This window comes from Zalophus californianus, chromosome 2 (assembly GCF_009762305.2).
Source record: "Zalophus californianus isolate mZalCal1 chromosome 2, mZalCal1.pri.v2, whole genome shotgun sequence".
Lineage (NCBI taxonomy): Eukaryota > Metazoa > Chordata > Mammalia > Carnivora > Otariidae > Zalophus > Zalophus californianus.
In genome coordinates this window covers 186,242,044-186,262,773 of record NC_045596.1, presented here as the reverse complement: position 1 = coordinate 186,262,773, position 20,730 = coordinate 186,242,044, and the positions used below count along the sequence as shown (strand labels likewise).

The window sequence follows — 20,730 nt, the reverse complement described above, 5'->3', positions numbered from 1 at the left end:
TTCTCTTGGGCAGAATAAGACAGATAGATGTGCAGCCTAACCGAATACACACTTTGGCAGCTCCGATTTTAAGACAGGGTGAGACTCGGTGCTTCCCTACTTTTCAAAGATCAGCCACAACTCTTATCCCAAATGGGATGGGTTTTCTTTGTGTGACATCTAATTAATTTACATATGTACAACATCATCTGATACACAGGGGATTTGTAATGCTCAGGACACTTCTGATCATATACCCTAGAGCTTCCTAGTTATTGCCATAGTGCGCTGCAGAACTACAGAAACGCCGACTGACTTCATGGGAACATTTCACTGGAGATTGGGCAACACTGTCTTCAACACACACGCACACACACATATGCACGCACACACACGCACACGCGCGTGCACACACACACACACACACACACAATCCTTCCACCATCAAGAGCAGTGATGAAAACATTCCTCTAAAAACGTGCAGTTTAGAATTAAGGTGAATTTTATTTTTTAACGAGCAGAATATACAGTGATTCTTTTTTTTAAGATTTTATTTATTCATTTGAGAGAGCGAGAATGAGAGAGAGAGAGAGCACATGAGAGGGGGGAGGGTCAGAGGGAGAAGCAGACTCCCCGCTGAGCAGGGAGCACTCGATTCGGGACCCCAGGATCATGACCTGAACCAAAGGCAGTCGCTTAACCAACTGAGCCACCCAGGCTCCCTATACAGTGATTCTTAAGTGGGTACAAAAATGTTCAGCCTTCTGAATCCTACAAAAGAATAGTGAAATGGTCAAAGGCAGGCCAGAGGGGCCCATTCACAGATGGAAATTTCTACATTATAACCTAGAGAAGGAAGAATAGTCAGTCCTACTAGCACAGAAGCTCTTCCCCACCAGGTCTCTCCCTACCTCCCCCATAGACTGGAGAACTTCTGCATTAAAATGGATTCTAACCCTATCACAATTTAAACAAGTGCATTTTCACAATACTGCGTGACATTCATCTCAGTGCAAAAATAAACAATTAAATAACGTTTATTTTCATTTAAAACAGCATAGTAGGAAATGCATTAATCAATTGATTTTTTTCAAAGGAAAATCAGTTGCATTTGGATAAGTGGCTAGAATACCTATCCTAAGGAATTAGGCCTTTGTTATTGGCTACTGGTCCTTAACACTTACGCAGTTAATGTTTTATGAGCAAACAGTTTAACACACTGACTTTAAACTCCAGGCTTAGTGCTTTATACAAAAAGGCTCGCTTTGGCAGCACATATACTAAAATTGGAACGATACAGAGAAGATTAGCATGGCCCCTGCACAAGGATGACATGAAAATTCGTGAAGCGTTCCATATTTTTGAACTAGGGCTGAGGGCCTCAATAAAGTCTGTCCTGTCACTAAAAAAAAAAAAAAAAAAAAAGCACTCAGACATTCAGCGTGGCCAGTGAAAGAACTGGGTGCTGGTTTCAATTCTCAAGCATCTTAGTCCATGTTTCTATTGTCTGAACATTTTTAATAGGTACTTTTTGAATGACACTGTATTTGGCATTATATACAGTGACTCTTCTGCATTAGTAAATGTATCCAATTTTACTGAAAGTACAGGCATTGAATTTTAGATAATTCTATGAGAAATCATATGCACAGATATGTGCATTCCAGAATCTTTCTGATGGTGTGTGTTCATACTCTCCTGGGACATTAGACAGCTCTCTGAGTGCACCATTTTTCTTTTGTAGATACACAATCCTCATATTCTCTTCCTTTCATGCCACAGTCCTTTTTCATTTATAAAGTTTACAAAGGGACAAGGAGAAAGGAAGAAAGTATTAAGGTGCTTTTTCCTTCAATACTACAGACCTTTTGCTCCTTGAAGTATATTTTTTTCCCTCCTGGATTTCTAGCTTGGCTATTTATAACATTGAATACACAGACATCATTCAATGATGGATTTACATTATACAGCTACAACCTCACCTACCGGTTTGCAGATAGCTGCTACGAATTATTAGCCTGCTTGATTAATATTAAAATAGAATATTTAGTTTTCTAAACGCCAGGGACATGAGGAGGTGGAGGTGGTTAATGAAGGAGTAGGAAGAAAAAGCGGTAGGTAGAGAGAGAATGGAGACATGGAAACAACTGGAAATAAACCCTTGGGAAACATGAATCTAGTGGTAAGACCATTACATTCAGTTACAAAGCAAAATCCTCATTCACAGTTTATATTTCTTTGAAGAAAACCCATGCATTTTACATGCTGATTCTGTACTGTTCTATTAAAACTAAAAATAGTGAAATTAATTGGAGTGGGGAGGTAAACAAACTTTCTTTCATTCCTGGGTCCTTCTTCTCTCTCTCTCTCTCTCTCTTTTTTTCCTTTTTCCTACACTGCTGTATAGCAGCACAAATTTTGATCTCTGAACCACGGATTTGATGATGAATGGCCCACCGAAGAAAGGGTGGCCCTTTGCATTCCACGAGGTGCACTGGCTGCCACATCTGAACCAGAGGCAGAGGATACGGAGTTCCCTTCTTCACCTCACCTTCTTGCACTCCCGCTATGTGATCCCACACTTTTTGTCTTCACCCTCACTTCCCCATGCCTTTCTGCCTTTCCTTTACACTGTGCACCTCATCCACACTGTTTTCCAGTCTCACCCACACCCTGCTCTGCCTTTTTGCACTTCTGAACTACGTAATTACCACCTTTTGAAAGGTCTTATTCTGTTTGTTCTGGAAATATAAGAATTGCTAACAGTAGGTAAGGGAGGTAGCTATATAGATGGATAATAACTATATAGATGTATATGAATGTTGGTAGATTGTGAACTTCACATGGTCAGAAAGGATTTCTCTCTTTTTATAAGTTATAGCTGCTGGCATATAATTCATGCTTTTTTTTTTTTTTTTTGAGTAATTGAGTTCCATGGTCAGAGTCATGTTAGTGTGGAAATTATTGCAGTAACTGCCTGCAGGGCTTGTTAACTTGGCTGGCGATAACACGAATGCAGAGGCTTATCTCTCAGTTCATCCATTCCTGAAGCAGCCCAGGGTTGGAGTGACGCCCGTGCACCCAGGAATCAGAAGAGTGGAATTCCAATCTCCAACCATTTGCTAGCTGTGTAATTCTGGGCAGGTTATTCAGTGTTCCAAAGTGTAGGTTTCCCTACTTGATAGAATGCAGTTGATAATAATACTTGCCTCATAGGGATGTTCTGAAAATTAATTGCCATAATGTCTTAAGTGCCTAACACATGGAGAAGTGCTTTAAAAATGTTAGCCATGATCACCATCTGTTTCTTGGCACAGACATGACATTTGAGAGCATGTTTCCTGAAAGGATACATTCCAGGTGAAGGAAAGAGTGACCGAAAAAAAGAATTCATTTACAGTTAGCATCTGACTGTACTAAAAGGTGTCTTTTAGTTCCATTATTTGGGAGAACAAATTAGAGTCCTCTAATCTTTCATCACACTGACAGAAGATAAAGGTTACCTTCATTAGTACGACCACTGATTGTGGTATAATACCTCGAAGAAATGTATTTGCCACTCTGGGATCAGACTTTTAATTTTTAGATTTACAGACACTGCAGAATAATCAGTAACATCACAAATTGTTTCCGGCCCACCCTTTCTACAGCTCTTGGCCATTCCTACCTGCTAGCCTTGTGATTCATGTTCACATATTATATCCTATTTGGACTGTAAACTCTTTGTCCTGTGCCACCAAAGACAACATATGCAATAAATAAAACAATAAATACAAAGCAAGAAATATAACACTAAATGTAAAATAAAAAACAATTTTATTAACTTTCATGGGTAACCGCATAAAAATCTAGAGGCAATTTAAATGTCCTTCCTTAGGGATAATTGCTGTCTTGGGTCTTTCTGTTTCATTGTCTTAGAGTTTCCCCAAAGTTAGTAACGTTTTCTGCCGGGACTTGGCATTTTCACAGGTATGAATAGTGAGCTCGGTAGACAATGGTCATATGACTATTACTTCTATTACACTCTTATGACCATTACCTTTATTAAAAATACTAATAATTTGAGTTGGTTGTCCACATATTTGCTTAATTGTCCAAGCATTTGCTTCAACTCAAGAAAACAACTTTATTTTTACTGTCTTATGGAATCTTTTTTTATGTTTTAAATTATCTTCTTTACTTTGTTATATTTAAAAATCTCAAAAATTATACTTGAGCTAATAATTATATGTTCTGCTGTGTATTTAAAGAACACCTTTTGATTTTTTTTCTAATGTAGTAGCTAATATATATAGCACTTGATATGTGCCAGGTACATAATAACAATCCTATAATATGGGATATAATAAAATCTTGATAGTTCTGAAATAGTACTAGGTAATTTAAATTAGGATAGTCTTTAGAGCATAGGTTTGAAGTCAGATTGACTTTGACTAAATCCCACTTTATAATTTTTCTGAGAATACTAAGAATAGAATACTAATTAAGTATTCACCTTGTCTTTAAGCCTTGCCTTTTCATCCCTAAAATGGGTGTTAATAATAATACCAAGTCAAAGACATATTGTAAGCATTAAAAGTGATAATGTACGCAAACATCTCCCATTCGTGGCTGGGACATAAGCACTCAATAAGTAGCTATTACTATTGACTCCTAATTATCATTTTCAGTATCTTTTTATTTATCACCCATCATCAGCATTCTTTGTATAAAGTACAGTTGATTGCTATGATCTTCAGTAAAGATTAATATATGATTTTCAAAACATAGCTGTCAACGTGTATTTATAAAATACCTGTTCCACTTAAGACCCATACAGAGCTCGACCTTCTGAATATTCGGAGCAACAATTGGAAATGAATCTTATCATCAAAAAGTAAGAAAAATAAGATGAATGATTCAGGAGAGGTTTCAGACAAATTGCCATGCGCACATGGTTAGGGGAGAAGGTGTCCATAGATAATGGGAAGGGAGGGGCTCAGGAATTTGAGTCCTAAAGAATGTGTCAAATTGGGGCACATAGAGTCTTGGGATTTGGAAGGACATTTCAGGAGACTAAAACTGTGTGATCAAATCATGGAGGCACAAAACTATATGTCACATAAGGAGTTCAATTTTTTTAGGAGCACAGTGTTTGTGAAAAGGCATTAGGAGAAAACCGGGGAGAGGCTTGGATTCCAGACCCTGTTTAGTAAACACTGGAGAGGCCACTAAATGTTTTTAGACAGAGAAGTGGCATGAACAGGACTGAGCTTTAGAAGGATGAAGCTAATGCACAGGAGAGTGTAAACCCAGAAATAGTAGAAGGCTCTGGCAATAGACCCCTTGAGAGGTATGAGGGCCTGGGATGCAGATGATAAAAATGAAGATCCTGGGATGATGAGTATCACAAGAATGAAAATGCATTGGTGCAGCTGGAGGAAGCAAGAAGGAGAGATGAAGATCATTTTACATGGCTGCCGGGAGAATGCCATTAATAAAGCGGGAACACAGAAGAAGTGGGTTTGTTGCGTAGATGAGGAATTCACTTTGGGATGCATATTGAGTTGGAATCTTAGGAAGACAACTGAAGAAGGTGTCAGGCAGAGAGCTGGACATTCATGAGTGGAACTTAGGAGAAAGATTAAGGACTGGAAATATAAATATGGCAGCTTCCCGTGTACAGTTAGTGGTGAATATGTACAGCAATTACAAATTATATAATAGCGCATTACATCCTCTGCAAGATACAGTAATCTTTTTTGTTGTTGTTGATGGGTGTTTTAAGATCTTGTAAAATGAGAGGTGTTTCTTCTCTGTGCTAGACCAGCGTTTCTTGACATGTGTCCCGTCATTTCCTGTTCCTAGCCCATGATAAGTACAGGAAGTGGGAATAAGCATTTAGACACTTCTATAGTAATTGACAGAGTAACTTTATGCCTATTGGCTGATAACAAAACATTTGTATTTGTATTTTGTGCATCTTTTTTTTCCATTTCATTTTCTAGCTAACCGATTTTTATTATACTTTGACAACTATTTATCCACAATGAATTGGAAAATTTTTTTAAATGGTCTGACACACAATAGTTTGAGAAGCACCAAGGCATACTTGACCACAAGGAACAAAATATTTCAGGACACCAAGAGAGAAAAAGCCAACCAGGTGATTATACTGTCTTTTTACTCTCCCTAAAATACAGGGCTAAGTACATTCAGAGTACCCTCTGGTTAAAGATGAGATTCTTTCAGTTGCTCAAATAATCCAGACTTGCAAATATGCTCTATTCACAATACCTTTGGGAGCTGGGGCCCTGGGGATACAACCTGTAGCCAAGAGTCCACTGCTCAATAGGACAGGGTTTCTCATACTATTGCTTTTTTTGTTTTTTGAAGTCATAAGCCAAAGTCTCTATCCACCATGACTCTCAAAATTCATTCACAACACTTGATGGCAATTTGTCTCATAAAGCATAACTTGCAAACACAGACACTTTCCAAACAAAAGGAACTTTTGACAGGAAATTTGCAAACATTATGTGCTTTCTTCTGTTGTTGCCCATCTTATCCTCTTTGGGAACAGTCCTTTGCTTGTGATTAAGAGATGTTCACAATGTATTAATCTCTTCTGAATCCCATAGAAAGGAAGCATGTCACAGCGAGGGCACTGATCTTATGCCCCCTGAGACTATTTTACCATATTTTAAGTTTACATTTGAGCCTCACATTCTGCCAAAGTGGTAGAAACTAAAACTCAGTTGTCTGAGATTTCTCCCATCTTTATCTTGGGTTTGAGCCACTTTCCTGGTGGCGGGGTGGAGGTGGGTGTTGCTTACATGGGACTGGGATATTCAGTGGCAGGGAAGGAGCCCACTTGTTTGTTGATAACCTCTATCCTAGCTGGATCCACTGAAATGTCCATAATCTTATCTTATCCTTCTGTATAACCCAGGTCTCATGCACATATCCACCAAGACCCTTCAAGTTAGGGCTCCCTCCCTTATTTCTGCGAGAGCCCTTGGGGTCAGCCTGTTGCTCTCATACCAGTATTCTCCATGATAGGACTTCCAGGAGAATGCCAATCCACACCACATAGCCTTTCTTTCCTCTGGGATCCTTACCCCAGGTCTCCTGAAGGATCAGGGCACAGGTCCCCTCTGATCCCTTACCCTAGATCCTTGAGAAAACCTCTAGGAATCCCTGGTGCTGAATGCCTGATTCAGGGACCCACCAGTTCATGGGAATGAGAAAAGACATTCCTTCCTCCACTAGGCCCATTACTGCGCTATGGTACAAATCAAGCAGAGGACTGGCTAGATTTCGATCTACCTCCTGGCTTTGGGCCTTCTCTAGGGTACAGTGTCCTTGATCGACTATTTTGCTTTGTAGTAGCCACTCAAATCCCACCTCCTCATTTCCTAATCTCCCTAAGATTCCCTTCTCAGAGACAGAAGATCTGACGCACAGAATCTTCCCATTCTTAGGAATCTGTTTCTCTTCCAAGGGTTGGGAAGAACCTCCCTGATATTTGTGTTTTTCCCTCAATCTTTTACTAGGCTAAAAGTCCATACCAATCTTGTAAGTTCAGGCTTTACTAAAAACATACACACACATAAAAATTGAGGGGGAAAAAACTCTGCTGCATTCTGTTTTCCGAAGCAATAAGCAAAAAAACTTTGGATTATACAGTGTGGGAGGGGGACAAAGGAACATGAAAACACTAGGGAAAAAAATATCGGTTTCAACCGATTTTAATACATAATATAAAATACATTTAAAAATACTTCACGCGAGAACACTTTTCCCCTCACCAGAGCAGTGTGGATATTTGTTTAATTCAGCAACAGCCAAACCACACACTTCTTGGATATAATTTTACAATCTGTAGGCAAACATTTTGCTTTATTACAAAAAACTATCTGAATAGTCTTTCGTTCTAGGAATACTAGGTATTTTACATATGCATATTAAATAGGACATGATTCATAAAATACTTTGTGCCATTTACTAAATAAATGAATAAATACTATTCATTAAATATGTATTGAAAAAATTCAAAAATGACCTTTTATTCTTGAGAGGTAAAAATAGTCAACAAAGATACTATGTTTCATAAAGCACAGAAATTAAAGAAAGCTTTTGAAATGAGTAAATATCCAGTTCTGAACTTGGAAGTGAATGGTATTTGGCAATGACAAGAAAAACAGTCAAGCGAAGCCTTTCCCTGCTTTTGTTTTAATAAACAGATTATTAAGGCTAAATAAACTAAGTAAAAAAAGAACTAAATAAAATGTTCTTTTCATATGCACATATACATGTATATTCTTCTTGGGATCATTGTCATCTTAAATTTATTGTAATGCCAATAATAAAGATGAAGACAAACCCCAACTTGGAAGCTCACAAATTACATTAGGTTTTTAATGCTAGTAATTAAATTTCAGAGTGTGTCACTAGATGCCTAGACGGTTAAAATGGGGATTTCTTTTCAAATGAAACATTTAATTCAAATTTCTACCATTCATCAGTGAAGTCTTAGAAGTCATTCATGTATATCCAAGATTCTTTATAATCTAGTTGAATTAAGTGTCTCCATGGAAGAAGGTGAGCCCCTTCCCCTTAAAATCCAGTAATTTCATTGCTAAATTAATGCATAAAGATAAATCCTAAGGAACTTTAATTTTATATATAAAATATATTTTAAAGAAGCAGGAGATATATTCTCAAGAAAAAGTCTACCTCAGTCAGACTTTTGTTTTACTCACTAGTTTTAACATTTTTATAAACATGTTGACTAATGTGAGCATTCCTCAAATATGTATTATTCTGCAAAGCCAAGATTTTTAGCATTGGAAACAACAGCTGGTATTTCCATGTCTACTAGGTACCAAAGGCTGCATGCATGTTTTATAGACATTATCATGAATCCCCAAAACAAACATACAAGGTAAGAATTTTATTTCCATTTTACAGATGAAGAAGTTGAGGCTCAGAAAGGAACAGAAATTATTTACTTGCGCATGGCTAATGGGTGGAAAATATAACATTCAAATCCAGGCAGTCAGTCTATATCGTGTACATATATGTGTAAGTGTTTTTTAATGAATTGTTTAAGATGGTAAGGAGGATAAACATCTATTTCTATGGTAATTGGTAGTATTTTCCCTGGAACAAACTGACTCTAAGAAATTTTACCCTTTCTGAAAATAAATCTGAAAAAATAAAAATTATGTTAATAAGCAACCTAAGAGTATCTTTCTTAGAATAATACTTCTAGTAATACTGATAAGGGGACCAAATTTAAGGCTTAGTTTTGTCCATTTTGTAGTGCAGCTAAAAAAAATGACTTTTATCCCAAAGCCATGACATTTTTAAAATAAAACATTAGTTTAATCAACTCTCTTCCCTTTTATTGTATATAATATTCTTATAAATTATTTTATATATATAATAGCAAATCAAATGTTTTATTCATACTAGTAAGGCAGATAATTAGCAAGCATTGTCTTACTAGTAAAAATGGAGAAACAGCAATTAGGTATGGCCCTTGCTAGGGGAAAGGGTATACCTTCACTTTAGCATTTTCTTAGATGTTTCACTTAAGAGTTTAGAAGAAGCCTGATAATTAAATATTGACCACTGTAATTCTTGCCAGCCACTTAAATTCATGTTTATCTAATGAATTTTTGTTGCTTTCACAGAACATTTAACATTATGGACCTTGCTTGTTGGTTTCTAACTTAATGATATAATTTTGAGTATCTGAAAAATCAAATAATGAGGTATTTATTTTAAGGGTTCTGTGGTGATTTTGAGGTGATTTTCCACTTCGGAACCACCGAGGAGGCTGGCTGAAGAGTAGAATGGACTTCTGCAGTGATAAAGTTGTCCTGTGAGTCAGTTACACATATTGTGGTGACGGAAGTTGTTTCAGAGGCAAAAGTAGCAGTTTGTGTGATTCTCTGAGATTCCCTCCGTCCCCATGAAGGAGTAGTGTGCTGGAGTTGATTGGAGCCAATTGTGTGCATCTCCTTCCTGTTCCACACTGGGTGGCACCCCAGGGGTGGCTGGAAACTGGCCAAGAAGGGAGTATTCACACCCTGCAAATCTGCAAACGGCTCACATCAGGACTTAGGTTTTTTCAGAGAACTGGTTTACCGGCACACCGTTGCTAATAAGTATAAGAAGTATGTTTACTTCCAAAGCCATCCTGATAGGACAGGTAGATTGGAACAAAAGGATGGTTTTAGCAATAGCTTATGAAATTACTGAAAATGGTTCTCTCATACGAACACTTAAAAGAGGTGTTGGGAGCTCTGCCTTTCAGAAGTCACAGAGCTGGACAGTAGATAGGGGGTCCCTGTCAAGGAGGGGCTCTCAACCTTGGTTTCCTCAGCATTAGAGGATGCCATTTTTACGTGTAAGACACGTTTTCATGCACAGTTGTTCATGTAATCCTTTACTCTCCACATAAATAAGAATATGAAAATGTGGTCCTGAAAGCACTCTATTTTGTAATGCCCATTGTTGATAAAATTAGTCTCAAATTTGTGGTTCATAGCTCACAATGAAGATTGAAGTTAAGGACCATGATTTTAGATGGTACATGGATAAGAAGAAATTATGCCCTGCAGGAGGACTCAGAATAGTTTTCTGTCTTGGGGCGCCTGGGTGGCTCAGTGGTCGGGTGTCTGCCTTCGGCTCGGGTCATGGTCCCAGGTCCTGGGATCGAGCCCCGCATTGGGCTCCCTGCTCCGCGGGAAGCCTGCTTCTCCCTCTCCCACTCCCCCTGCTTGTGTTCCCTCTCTCGCTGTGTCTCTGTCTGTCAAATAAATAAATAAAATCTTAAAAAAAAAAGAATAGTTTTCTGTCTTGAAGAGTGACTCGGCTAAATGTTATCAAAAGCAAAACAAAACAAAAACAAAGAAACTCTTCGTGAAACACCTTAGCACACAATACATTTTCCTTCTCATAATGAGTTTATTATAGCCAATGGTTGAGCTGTGCTTACTGGAAATATGTCTGTTATGTTTCAAAGCTCATGAGTTTTGTGAATTCAAGGTCAATATTAAATTCAGTTTAGGATTAGAATGTTTATTTTTATTATTTAATGCACTTCAGCTGCTCATTTGTTTAATACTGACACTTTAGGTTTAGCAACCTCTATTTTTGCTTCAAGCTGACCATGAAGCAGGATGCAACCGTGTTTTCACATAAAACATTTATGAATTCTTCCTCACTAAAGCATTAGGGGAAAATGTATATTTTGCTGAAGACTTTCCTGGGACATGAATGGTGATTTATATGACGCATTGTACAATATTTTGCTACAAAAATTCCCTTAATTCTACTTCCAGCAATAGCAGACTAGACTGTGTCAGACCAACCACCACCTGAGTGCAACTAGGAAGACTGGACAATAAACAACAACAACCAAAAACACTCAGGCGTTAGGGTGAACTGGAAAGAGACCAGCACCAAAGAGACTGAAACCCAGACTTAAATCTTCTTAATTACTGATTGGATTAGCATGATTTGGGATGGCTAGAGCCCCCCAGCCCAGTCTGCCATAAGAAGCAAATTTAATCCTCTCTCAATTTAGCTATAAGCAACAACTTTGTATTGTTTACCAAAGAAACAGTTTACATATAAGAATACAGAAATACTGAATATAAATGTATGGATGGCATGTTTGTACATGTAAATTCTAATGAAAAGAAAGCTGGTGTAGCTTTTATAATATCAGACCAAGTAAGCTTTAAACCAAGAAGCATTGGTTGGCTCAGTCAGTGTCCGGCTCTTGGTTTCGGCTCAGGTTGTGGTCTCGGGGTCCTGAGATCGAGCCCCACGTTGGGCTCCGCACTCAGCAGAGAGTCTGCTGGAGGTTCTCTCTCTCTCTCTCTCTCTCCCTTTGCCCTCCCCCCCCACTCTCTCTCAAGTAAATAAATAAATTTTTAAAAATAAAAAGACTTAGAAACAGATAAACTGAGTATTTCCACAGCAGAGACCTGGTAATATGAATTATTTGACAAATTACCCAGGTACAGTATCCTTTTCCAGTTTGTGCTGCTTTTTAACAAAGGGCAAACTTTACAGACATAGTATCCATTTCAGCAAATTAAGCCATCTGTGTTGATAAAAACCTTATTTCAAAATCAAGAATTACTGAACCTCATTGAATTTATGACGTTATTGATCGTAAGACCACTCTTCTGAATTTGTTTTCCCCTCAGCATTGTCAAGGCCTTGGTTTTTCCACACAATATTTTCTATGCCCATAAAACATAGATGAAACAGTTTTTTAAATATGAATCCAGTAAAGTATAAAAAGCTTTTGGTGCTGGGCTCTTTTTCTTTTTTTAAAGATTTTATTTATTTATTTATTTATTTATTTGAGAGGGAGAGAGACAGCAGAGTGAGTGAGAGAGAGAGAGAGAGAGAGAGAGCATGATGGGGGGAGGAGGGAGAGGCAGAGGCAGAGGGAGAAGCAGGCTCCCTCTGATGCAGGGACTCCATCCCATGACCCTGAGATCATGACCTGAGACGAAGGCAGATGCTTAACCTACTGAGCCACCCGGGCGCCCCTGGTGCTGGGCGCTCTTAAGCCAGCTTTGCAGTTAGTAACAAAGAGCCAGCCTACACTTGACCCTGCTTAGGGAACGTGAATAAAGATGTCTGATTCAACACCACTCCCATGTTCTCCCTAGGGCATTGGTTGTTAAAGTTTATGTAAGTGCTTCTGTGTTGTCTCCAGATTTCCTTCCAAGTCACTAATACCCATTATGCAAATTGGAAGGTGATCTTTTTTTTAATGTGGTAAAATATATATGACATAAAATGTACCATTTTAACCACTTTTTTTAAGAGAGAGAGAGCAAGTTTGAGCTGGGGGCAGGGTGAGCAGAGGGACAGGGAGAGAGAGAATCTTCAGCAGGCTCCACATCCAGCAGGGAGCCTAATGTGGGGCTTGATCTCACAACCCTGAGATCATGACCTGAGCCAAAATCTAGAGTAGAACGCCTAACCAACTGAGCCACCCAGGTGCCCCTCATTTTCACCATTTTTAAGTGTGTAATTCAATGACATTTAGTGCATTCACAATAGTAGGCAACCATTCATCTTCATAACTTTCTCATCATCCCAAATAGAAACTCTGTAGCTACGAAACAATAGCTCCCCATTCCTCTGTTCCCCCAGCCCCTGGCAACCACCCGCCACTTGCTGTCTCTATGAAACTGATTACTGTAGAAATCTCATGTAAGCGGAGTCATATACTATTTGTCTTTTTGCGTTGGGCTTATTTCACTGAGCAAGTCTTTAAGGTCCATCCATGTTGTAGCACGTATCAAAATTTCACTCTTTTTTTTAAGGCTGAATATTTAATCGTAAGCATAGACCACATTCTGTCTATCTGTTCATATATGCTTGTTGATGAATATTTGGGTTGTTTCCATCTTTTGGCCAGTGCAAATAATGCTATTATGAATAATGGTGCACAAGTATCTGCCGGAGTCCCTGCTTTCAACCCTTGGGGTATTTGTTGCATCCTATGGTAATTCTAGGTTTCATTTTGTAAGGAACCACCAGATTGTTTTCCATAGTAGCTGTACCATCTTACATTCCCACCAATAATACAAGGGTTCCAGTTCCTCCACATCCTCACCAACACGTGTTATGTTTTATTCTTTTGGATAATAGTCATCCTAATGAGTGTGACATGGGAGGCTAATCTTTCTTATGGTTTATGACAAGGACTTTCTGATTGCTGCTTTGCTGGCCACTATAAGGTGCTATTGGTGATACACATCCCAACCTCAGAGATTCAGATGTGAGAAATTATGGTTTTTATTTTTCACTTTTGCAACTTTTTAGACTGGCATTTTTTTAAAGAATGTTTTTTGAGCCGTTTGAAGTTCACAACAAAACTGAATGACAGTAAAGATATTTTGCATATGCCCCCTGCCTGACACATGCAGAACCTTCCCTATTATCAACATCTCCCACCAGAGTTAGATATTTGTTATGAATGATAAACCTACATTGACACATCATTATCACTCCAAATCTGTCAACGTCTAGTGCGTTGGGGTCCCTGGGTAAGGGTCGCGAAATCACCGGGACACAGGGGATGCAGAGCAAAGGCAGCACTTGCAACTGCATGCTGTCGTTTATTTTCCACATAGCTATATACTTGTAGCAATCAGGTAAGCATAACAATATGTACTTTCACACATAATGGGATTAAACTAACATCCTTGAAGAAAGATACATTAAAGAATTCTCTCAGCCACCCTTCCTCTGGAGACAGCATGTTGTTGTCCTAAGGAGGGACGCCTCTAAGATAGGCAAGAGCCACTTCTTGCAGATCCAGGCATTCAGAACTTGCAACATGAGATAAGGGGAAGAGAACATTTTCTCCTCCTTGCTCAGGTTTGCCTGGCTTTCCTAACTCTCACTGCAGTCCTTGAATGACCCTGGCTCGCAAGGGGCCTGCAAGCCTATGCCATCTCATTTCCCCCTTTTTTCTTTTGTTTTAATAAAATTGCCTTCCAGAGGGTGGCCATAGAATTCTGGGACGGTTTTATATAGCAGAAATGTAGCAGCGTAAAGCATAAGATAACAACTAGCAACACAATGCCCATTCCTCCAGCAGTATGCCCTAAACTCTGAATGATACCTTTTGGGTCTAATCCCTCAAGTTGTTTAAGGAACAAGTCTGCCAAAGTGGCAGCATCTTCGGTCTCAAATGGTCTACCAAAGATCTCCTGAATATTTGTGTGTAGATTATTGATCATGTCAACCGCCGATGAATTACCTTCTAAGTATCTTTGGATAACGCTCCAATCATGCTGTGACTTATTATATTTTAAATTGGTAACACAAAAAGTCGTAGAATTCCAATCGCAACGAAGCCAAATTTGCCTCTCTAGTGTCAATACCTTCTTCCCTAATCAGCCCACTGTCTGCCTAAGGACATCTATTTGTGTTTGCAAGCGAGTATCAATCATAGTTTGTGAAAGCCAAAGATCCCGAGAGTCACGGTGCCAATTTTCCACAAAATGTTTGGTTTGCAGAGAGGTATGTAATGCTATACCTGATACTGTGGCCAGCGTGGTAACTGTGATTAAGCTTAAAATAACTGCCACAATAATGCCGGCAAAACGTTTTGTACGTTTCAGCATCTTTTTGAAAAATTCCAAAACTAAGGCGTCCATGGGATTTTGAGCCCATGGCCGTTCTAGATTCACCGGAAGCCAAATGTGAGAACGTTGTTGCAAAATCATAAGAGAATATCATATCCCGGTTCAAATTCTATAGAATTATTAATACAAGAGTACAGTCGACATCTGGGACAGTTAATTCCATTATAGAAACTAAAGTTCCCAACCAGAAATAGATATGGCAGAGGTACACAAGCAGTTACATTCATTTCTTTAAAAATAGTGAAGTTATAAGTTGACGCAGAGTTCGCTGTGCCAGAAAAAGTTCCATTGTACATTCTAACAGTCTTAAGCGCGGCTGCAATTTTCCATAAGTGTGTTTGAATATGATCAGGAAATTTCTGATGTGCTACACGAGGATCTGCAATGCCGCCATCTCCCCAGGCCATCAACTGATGATTTACCATTGGCTCACTCCAGTTGTTCTGCGGTGGTATCCTATAAGTTAAAGATAAATCACAATGTGTTTTATTCCATTCTGAGCAATTCCGAAGAAATTGACCATATGGCCCCCACATAAGCAAATTCTTGTAAAATTTTGCAAACTTTCCAACACATTCCTGCCATACAAACGGCTTATAGGCCAGTCTTATGTATGTGAAGTCAGGACAGACAGGAAATGAGGGGAACTTATCAAATGTAACATTTCCCCATGTCATGTTAAGAGACCATGCCTCAAACCTTTGTAAATGAGTTCGGGATCCATTAGACATATTGCCGGGTAGGATCCAGTTTTGCCAGTTCATTTCGGCACAGGGAGAGGGGCCAAGACAAATGTAAGGACCATCCCCTTTATGTAGAAAATCAAATAGGGAGCCATCATCTTGATTAAGGTAAGTAAGATTTTTCCAAGGGGGTGAAAGTATCACTGGGGAAGTATAAATAGGAATATCCGCACTTCCCCAGGGTGCAGGTTCCATCATAGGTGGGTTGGGTATATAGGCCCAATAGCTTACATCTGTCGCTTCAGCGGAGGATGATACAGTAAGTAAAGCGCACATGGCCAAAAACAAATTTTCGGGTGTGCAAGCCTTCCCTGTCTGCTGCAAGATTTTTTGCCCTTCCCCACCAAGCCTTTTAATTTGTCCCCAGGTAGGCAAAACAGTAGCAAATGTTTGCCGACGGCGACGTCGTCCCCGCAAATTTAGGTGTGCCATGGCCTGTATTGGAAGTTCATCGTGGTCTGGATTCCTTGTTCGTCGCCTGACAGGATACGGTGCCGTTCGAATTGGTCCTTGGCTGGATCCACCTCGCGGGGAGCCAGGAACAGGTCCGTCCATCCTCTGTGGAGACATAAGCATAACCCTTCCCTCTAAAAAGTAATAGCCCTGGTTGCCATTCTGCATCTGCAGCCGGTTTAAACCATATTTTTTCATTTAACGGAGGAGGAGCAGCCTCTCCCTCTATGAAATGCTTTTCTGCTCGGGAAAGAATATCTCCTTGCGGAAGATTCAAGAAATTGAGTGTAAATAGTGCCTGTATCAAAATAGAACGCGCATTAGATTGAGTAAATGATAATATATGATCCTTTTTCCTCCTTTTCAATTTTTTAATTTGCAACTTTAAAGTACTATGCGCACGTTCCACAATAGCCTGTCCTTGGGGGTTGTACTCAATGCCTGTTTTATGCATCATACCATATTGTTTACAAAAGGCTTGAAATTTTTTGCTGCTATATGCAGGGCCATTGTCTGTCTTAATGATAGATGGTAGGCCCATCACAGCGAAAGTTTCTAATAGATGGGTGATGACATGTTGCGCAGTTTCACCAACTTGTGCCGTAGCCCACATGAATTGAGAATAAGTATCTATTACAACATGTACATAAGATAATCGACCAAATTGTGCCACATGAGTAACATCCATTTGCCAAAGTTCATTGGCATATGTGCCTCGGGGGTTTACCCCAGCTTTTGTAGTGCGCAGATGTAAAGGTCTACAGATTGGACATTGCTTTACAATATGTTTTGCCTGACGGTATGGAATTTTATATTGAACATGTAACCTTCCGGCATTGGTATGCAATAAATTATGTTCTTCCTCCGCAGATACAAAAGACACCAAAGCGTCCACTTGAGCATTACCATGTGTCAATGAACCAGGAAGATTAGTATGGGAACGAATATGAGTCACATAAATACGAGCATTCCGGCTTCTAAGCAAAGTTTGCAAAAGTAAAAATAGGTTAAGTAAATTGGACTTATGTGAATGTACAACAGCAGTGTATATATTTTTAAGGACTCCTACAGCGTAAGCAGAATCAGCGATAATATTTACAGCGGAGGGAAAATCCTTTAACACCTGAGTAATGGCGAACAATTCATTTTGCTGGACTGAATTAAAGTCTGTATACTGAACCCAATATTTAGTAGGGGTCCAATAAGCACTTTTAGTTTTTGAGCCATCGGTAAAGACCGTAGGTGCATCAATTAGGGGCTGATCATTGATGATATCCTGAATAACAAACTCTTGTTTACGAAAGCAGTCCCATAATTTTCCTTTGGGAAAATGATAATTAATTTGACCAACATACCCTGCAAGAGCAATTTGTAGTTCTTCCATATTTCGTAACAAAAATGAAAATTGATCCTTGGACAGGGGGATAATAATGTCCATAATATCACAACCAGTTATGGTTATAGCCCTGTCTCGAGCTTGTTCTATCAGATATGCTATTTGAATACCATAGGGCATAATATTTTTTGAAAAATGATGTTTAGTATAGATCCATTCAATGGGTAACTCATTTTGACCTAGTATAGCCGTGGGATATTGCCATGTATGAAGAATATACAATTTTAGAGGCAAGGAGGGATCAATTCGGGTTAAGAAAGCAGATTTAATTTTTTCCTCTACAAACTGTAGTTCAATTTCGGCTTCAGTAGTAAGTTGTCTGGGGCTATTGATATCAGGGTTTCCCTGTAGGGTTTCAAATAAGTTATGCAATCGGTAAGTAGGGATACCTAGAGAGGGTCGCAACCAATTAATATCCCCTAATAGTTTTTGGAAATCATTTAAAGTTCTCAAGTTATCCCTACGAATAGCCATCTTCTGTGGCCTAATTGCATTTTTTTCTATCACATATCCCAGATAATTGATGATATCTCCTTTTTGAATTTTTTCTGGGGCAATTATTAAGCCAAAAGAAGCAAAGTACTCAGGTAATAATTTTAAAATTTCATCCAATTCATTTTGATGAGGACTAGCGAACAGGATGTCATCCATATAATGAGATACGTATACATGGGACCACCTTTGCCGTACAGAGCGCAAAGCAGCATCAACATAAAGCTGGCACATAGTAGGAGAGTTCATCATGCCTTGAGGTAAAACTTTCCATTGGAACCTTTGATGAGGTCCCTGTCTATTTATAGGGGGAAGGGAAAAGGCAAAGCGTTTTCTATCATCCTTATGCACAGGGATAGTGAAGAAACAGTCTTGCAGATCAATAACTACAGTATGCCAACCTTTTGGTAAGACAGCTGGCGAAGGTATACCAGGCTGAAGGGCCCCCATAGGGAACATGGAGTTGTTAACCCCACGTAGATCAGTAAGTAGACGCCATTTACCTGAGGTCTTCTTTATAACAAAAATTGGAGAATTCCACGGGGAAGTGGAATGCTCAATATGTTTCTTTTGCAATTGTTCTTGAACCAATTGATGGGCAGCAGTAAGTTTTTCCTTAGTTAAAGGCCATTGTTCAATCCACAAAGGATCTTCAGATTTCCATAAAATTTTGATGGGTTCCATCTACAATTAGAATTCGAGATGAGCTCCCCACTGCTCTAGGACATTGCGGCCCAAAATATTTAAAGAACATCTAAAATATATGGTTTTAGGACAGCCATCTGACCATCCTGGGAAGTAAATGTCACGAACTGAGTAGCTAGGCCGATACTGTGAACGGGAGTATTGCCAACTCCTTTTATGTGACAAGGCACGATAGTATAGGGGAGCTTCTCAGGCCAATCAGCAGTCTTAATAATAGTGATGTCTGATCCAGTATCTAGTAAAACAGTAATATCTTTAGTATTCAATTTAACTTTCATCAAGGGCTGCATATGAGTTATCTGTGTAGTCCAAAAAACATTTTTTGTGTCTGTACTACCGAATCCCCCATGTCTAATAACAGTAGACTGACCGACAGAAAGGTAAGGTAATAACAATAATTGGGCAATGCGTTCTCCTGCTTCAAAAGATATATCAACTAGGGAAGACATAAGAATTTGGATTTCTCCCATATAATCAGCATCAATTATGCCTAAATGAACTGTTAACTCCCTTTGATGTCAGGCTTGAGCGTCCAGTTAATAAAGCAAAGGTGCCAGTTGGCAAAGGTCCATAAATGCCAGTGGGCACTCTCTGCGGTTTGTCCCCTCCTTTTAAAGTAAATGATTTTATGGCTGGTATATCCATTGCGGCGCTGTGTTGGGTGGCTGGGCTAAGGGAGAATATAGTTGGTTTCCCCTGTTCGTTTGTCCTGGGTCCGGGGTAGGGCCCGAAATGGAGTTTCCCTGGTGCTTCTCTGCAAAACTGGTATTTAGTTTAGCACGACATTCTCGAGCCCAATGCTTTCCCTTTTTACATCGTGGACAAATTCCAGGCCCACGCCCTTTATCAAGTTTCTTCCCTTTACAATTCTTTCTCAAATGTCCTGGTTGCCCGCAGCCAAAACATTTCATCTTATCTAGTTGTTTGGACTGCAAGGAATGCCAAGTAGTGGCCATAGTTTCAGCAAACAGCTGCATCTTTCGACTTTCTGATGTTACATCCTTACAGGCCTTCATAAAAGTGTTAATGTCTCCTGTATCCTTAATAGGTAATATAACTCTCTTACAATCCTCATTAGCATTCTCATATGCTAGTAACCTCAACAATTGTTGTCTAGCTTCCTCTCCAATAACAGTTCTTTCTAAAGTTAATTTTAATCGTGATAAGAATTCAACATAAGGCTCATTAGTCTTTTGAATAACTTTAGTCCATGATCCATAGTGCTCCCCTGTCGGCCGAATACGTTCCCAAGCCTCTAAACCTATCTCCCGCAATTGCTCATGAATTTCTTCAGGGGTATTAACCTGAGCAGCAATATCAGAATATTGACCTATCCCTGCCAACATTTGATAAGTTATAACCTGTATACGAGGGTTGGGGCTTAATGTGTTCTGACGAGCCCGATCCATACATAGCTCAGAAAACCACATCTGCCATTGCAGATACTCAGGCTCTTTCAGAAGGGCTCTACAAAGGACCCTCCAATCTTCAGGAGAGAAATTATTATAATGTCGAGCTAATCCATTAACTAGCTCCTTCACATAATGTGACTGTGGTCCATATAGAGACACTGCCTTTTTCAAGCGACCGATATCCTCTATTCCGATACCTTCATAATATGGTGCTTGTGCTACTCCCTGGACCAGGGGAGGCCTGATAACAGGAAAAGCAAAGACAGAATTGCCAGCCTCACTTTCATCATCGCTATCTTCTAGCGCATCAAGCTCAGCCAAGGCAGCAGAAAGGAAAGGATTCTTAAGAGAAAGACCTGGTGCGGGTG

At 39.3% G+C, this 20,730-nt stretch overlaps 1 protein-coding gene and 1 non-coding gene across 4 annotated transcripts in view; both read left to right on the top strand.

The window, feature by feature from the left end:
• FAM149A (family with sequence similarity 149 member A) overlaps positions 1-20,730 on the top strand; it is a 70,126-nt gene that overhangs the window by 1,130 nt on the left and 48,266 nt on the right. The gene's annotated exons all lie outside the window — the stretch shown is intronic.
• Positions 1,240-1,342, top strand: LOC113926028. The gene has a single exon (XR_003521116.1). It is a non-coding gene; the product is annotated as a U6 spliceosomal RNA (small nuclear RNA).